Source organism: Sinocyclocheilus rhinocerous, unplaced genomic scaffold (genome assembly GCF_001515625.1).
Source record: "Sinocyclocheilus rhinocerous isolate Xijiao unplaced genomic scaffold, SAMN03320098_v1.1 scaffold241, whole genome shotgun sequence".
Classification (NCBI taxonomy): Eukaryota; Metazoa; Chordata; class Actinopteri; order Cypriniformes; family Cyprinidae; genus Sinocyclocheilus; species Sinocyclocheilus rhinocerous.
This window is the reverse complement of record NW_015659312.1, coordinates 3433300-3438669: the sequence shown is the minus strand read 5'-3', so window position 1 is coordinate 3438669 and position 5370 is coordinate 3433300.

Genomic DNA, 5370 nt, shown 5'->3' with positions numbered 1-5370 from the left:
CTTTCAAAGCAAGCTTATGTTATTTCATATATTTGACTGACATCAGAATGAGCTTATTGTTTGATATAGAAAAATATAGCCTATAACAAAGGACTTGAAACTGAATTTGACACTATTGTCACAGACAGGAGCGCCTGAAGATAACCAAAGGCCCCTGGGTTACAGCATTAAGGTAGGCCCCCCTACCCTAGATAATTTGTTGTTGTTTTTTAGCTTCCTGAAAATTACGTCAAATTTAGATTTTTTTTTCTTATTGATATGCTAGTTAGCATTTACAACACTGTTGTAATGTGAATATAAGTGAACATGCAAATTCTCTCTTTGCCAGAAGGTGGCACTTGTGGAACAGCAGAATTATAGCCAGTAGACAATACATTACAGGCATTATACAGGTAATATGAAAAGAAAATGCCATCAAAATTTTCCTGGCTGAAATGTGAGTTTACAGATATGATTTAAAACCATAAATTATACAAAATATTCATTATTCACCATCAGTAGATCGAAACAACACTTGGCAAGTTGATATAAATGTGGGCTATTTAGTGATTGCTAACTGCCTTTTTATTTTGAAACATGCCATGTTTGCATTTGATTAATTAAATTATAGCCATTTAATGATCACATTTAAGCAATATGATCCCAGTTTTTCCGTCCCCGGATTTAAAATTGAGACTTTGACGCAGCACCTCTGATGGAACACAGTGACTGAATCTATAATATAAATATATGACACACAGATTATATCCACGCATTTGTAAATTACTGAACCAAAGACTATAGAATACCCAAGACATGTCACTCATAAAGTTTTGAATGGGGAACAATGCAATGCACAATATGGCCGCACTATCGAAGGAAGCCCCGCCTTCAGAATAAAAGAGCCAATCGCTAATTGGTAAAGTCATTGCGTCACTGCAGCTGCCATTAGAAGTCCCGGTTGCTATAGAAACAGTCAGCATTCTGAAATGCACGCTTAAGAGGGTCGCACACTGGACGAGAAGCACAGCGTCACATCGCGTCATGCCACGCCACGTCTTTAAAATTCAATTCATGTGCGACTGCCTTTAGGACTGTGCATTGGCTTGTCTAGCCTGAATATTAAGCTTTTTTTAATGCTATTTGAGCAAAAGAAACAACATTTATAAAACAGTTGTTGTCAGATTTCATTGGTGATTTCAAATATTAAATTTAATCGTAAGCTTGGTGAACAGTTTTGCAGAATTTGGCCCAACTCTGTGACCAGGGGCGCATTAACACACATGCTTTAACAGGCTGAAGCCCAGGGGCCTACACTGTGGAGGGGCCTACTGGCTGCTGGGACAATATATTTTTTGGAATAATTATTTGTATATATATGGAAGTTTGCAAAAGTGACAACAGCATTCTGTAAACAAACTCACACACTCATTCTGCTTGCCCTAGAGGCGTTTCAAAGATGGCCGTCGAGTGAAATGACTTGCCTTAAAGGGACTTCGATTGAACTCGCACTGTATGACGTTACAGAAAGTTATCCGGTCTGGTTCCTTTCACATAGTAGTGTTGTGTCTCTTGTTAATCTGCACGTTAACATAGGCCACATTTACACTGCATGGTTCAAGTGGCCCAATTCTGATTTTGTGGCACAGATCGGATATGGCACACGAACGTGTAAGCAGGAAAAAAAGCACATGGATTCCGATATTCTCAGATTCAGGCCTCATTCATACGTGGAAATAAATCTGATATGAATTGGAAACGTGCATTTGTGCCTGTTGTGTAAGCAGACAGATTGGATATTCAGTTTGTACAGTTTGTATAGTTGCTATGTTCCACCGATATACTGTGAGCGGAATGCACAATGCGCTAGCAAAGCCTATTATGAGAGCTGCTCTGTGTGCCCAAATCAGATTTTTTGAATATCCGATTTTTTTGACGACCCGTTTACACATTCTTTTAAAAGTGACCATAATCCGATATCTGCATTTAGGCTACACGGGCTTAACTTGTCAAGTTAAGCCCGTGTAGCCTAAATGCAGATATCGGATACGGGGTCACTTTACTAGCACATTGTGCATTCCGCTCACAGTATATCGGTGGAACATACCAAATATACGAACTGTATTGGGGAAAACTAAACCATTCACTACATATACTACAAGCAGGGCGTCGCTGAAAATGAGTGTGTGAGTTTGTTTACAGAATGCTGTTGTCACTTTTGCAAACTTCCATATATATACAAATAATTATTCCAAAAAACATATTGTCCCAGCAGCCAGTAGGCCCCTCCACAGTGTAGACCCCTGGGCTTCAGCCTGTTAAAGCATGTGTGTTAATGCGCCCCTGGTCACAGAGTTGGGCTACTCCAAAGAAAAAAAAAGGAGATCTCCAGCATTTCCTTGTCCTGATCTAGCTGATTAAATCGCAGCCAGAGTTAAGACAAGACTATTTCCTTCATCATGTTCCTCTGTTAGAGCGCGGTGTGGCCGGGGTCAAGATCTGTACGCCTCCGCGCGCAGTCACCAGTCAAACAGCTTGTCCTGCGAGAGCATGCGCCAGACAACATCAAAGGAATTTTATCCTCAGCGATCTGCGTTACCACGGCAACTTGACACCTAACCCTCATTACCGTATCTTCATATTTAATAGAGCCTCTTTTCCGCCTTTTTGCTCGGAAACAAAACTCCCGATGAATTATTAAGCACTCATCTATAATAAATACGAGCAAGCTCTCGAGTCGCTATATGACAGTTTTTCATAGGAGACATCCAGTGTCTTCACACTAACATCGATCGTACTTCTATAATAGGCCAGAGCCCCATAGCAGTTATTGGACTGTAAAGTTACTCTTTACAAAATCTAATTGAATGTGAAGTTTTATAGTATCAATTTTGTGCCAAGACAAGTGTGTTAGACAATGTTAAAGAGAGGTTACAAAAGGACAAGCGTGTCTGCTCTATCTGTTTTATCTATCTAACTATCTATCTATCTAGCTATCTAACTATGGTTGTATTGTTCTCTCGTTCTTGCCTCTAGATAGACAGATAGCTAGAAAGATAGCTAGAATGATAGAACGATAGAACAATAGATATAGCGATAGATAGATAGATAGATAGATAGATAGATACAGATGGATGGAGGACAAACAGATGAGATGGATGGATGATGGATAGACATGTCCATCCAATTATCCTCAAAAAAACAGCACAGCCTAGTACATACATACAGAGACTGGCTGACAAGAGTAGACAAGTTTCCTCTGAAATTTTATACAGCCACACACCTTCTTAAAGACAGCAAGAGACAGCCTCAAATAAGAGATGATATTCTCCAGTTTCGCACAGCGGGAAACAATTAACTTAATGTTCCACCGTGATCAGAGATGTGCACTTCAAAGGGGCCCACGCACATATTAGTTAAACTCAACTTTCTTTCAGATTCACATTATCTGTGTATCAAAGCATCTCACAAGCTTGTATGCGCTGTTTACAGCCTCCCCAAAAAGAGCAGGAGCAGGTATCAAAACTTTTACCAGCTGTAATGTGGCCGCACGGCTACACACCATCATGTAGATCTAGTTAGCTGGAAAGAGGGAACTCATCTTTTCTCCCCCATTTAACCTGCAATCCTTAGAGGTGATATTCAGGTCAGGTTCTCTCATTTTGAATGTGCTACTTTTTACCTTTAAGTTTGATACTACTGTTACATTAGAACATACTGATGAGATCGTACAGGCTATACATGTGTCAGATGTATTTTTCCTGAATGCTGCAAAGAGAGCTGAAGTGCCAGACAGATGTGAAAGGCAGAAAGCATGAGGAGCTGACAGAGCACAATATCATAAGCATACACTTGGAAAATGCAAAAAATGGATAAAGGTTCCACACCGCTTTCCCTTTGGAGCAGAGATTCCTAGATTTCTTGTCAGCCAAACCACTTTGACCTAAAATATTTACTTGAAGTACACTATAATCAAATGTAGTTGTAAATAAAACAAAGATTATTAGAATGTTTTACAACACTTTTTCTACTATAAAATGTCATGTTATATTCCAATTTTACTTGCTGTTTCTTTGAAATTATTTGTGAAATTTCTAAGTGAAAGTTGTTTCAATCTATTTTTTTTCAGTGTACCCCCTGAGATTTTAAATTAATATTTCAATAATTTAACAACATATTTTCATGTTCTCGGCTTTCTGAAGTTGGTTAATGGTCACGGATAAACAATATTTCATCATTTTTTAGTAAGTGTTTCATTTTGATTGTTTTTATTTTTTTAATTTGTATTTATTTTACTTTTACATTTTTAAGATTTAATTAATTGTAAGCTTTTATGAACTCAAAAATAGTTTGGGAAGTCCTGCTTTAATGCAACAAAAAAAGCACCGTGTTTGCAACTGTGTCGCTGCTGTTAAATAAACAGGTCAGTGTAAGGTCACATGGGTTTTGCTATAAAAGCACAGAGACATTATTAAATCCACACTCAGGGGGGGAAAATAGCTCTACCCGAGACAGCCTTAGTCTGGTCAAACATGCCTGTGTTGCCTTGTTACTTTAAAGCAATGCTGTGAATTTTGATGCAAAGTTCAGTAATGTGTGATAGAATATGCTTGTAAACTTTTGTCTGTAAAATAATGTGTATTCAGTTTCTCATATTAGACCTGTTTTACACTGCACATATAAGCAACACTGCAGCATAACTCAGTTTTCATTGTGCTTTCATGTTTCTGCGATGTACAGAGCTCTGTAGAGAAAATAAAGTGATCTTGAATATTTTTAATAATGATTAATGTGCCTGTTGAAAATTATAATTACAAACTTTATAATTTGACTATCAAATTTATGTCCAACTGGTAGTTAATCTACACTGAACAGTGCTTAAAACTGATTAAATTAATTCAGTTAGATTTATTGAATAGAATAATAAATTATTTACATGTAAACATTTTACCTTTTCACATGTACGGTGTATAGGCCTCAGGAGGTCAAGAAAACATATTCTTCTCACACACACACCAACAAACCACTATATCTATGGCTTTTTCCAGTGCCGACCCCCAGCTTCTGTGAGCCATTTCATCCATAACAACCCGGGGGTCTAGGTAAAGAGCCCTATGATCACACGCTGACCTGTGAGTTAAAAGGCAAAAGCTTTTCCCTCACTCCCCCTCACACACACACAACAACAGTTTGAACCTTCAAAAGTAATACATTATTTTCAAAATAAACATTAAAGGGGTCATATGATGTTGCTAAAAAGAACATTATTTTGTGTATTTGGTGTAATGAAATATGTTTATGCCATTTAAGGTTAAAAAAACACATTATTTTCCACATACTGTACATTATTGTTTCTCCTCTATGCCCCGCCTTTCTGAAACACGTCGATTT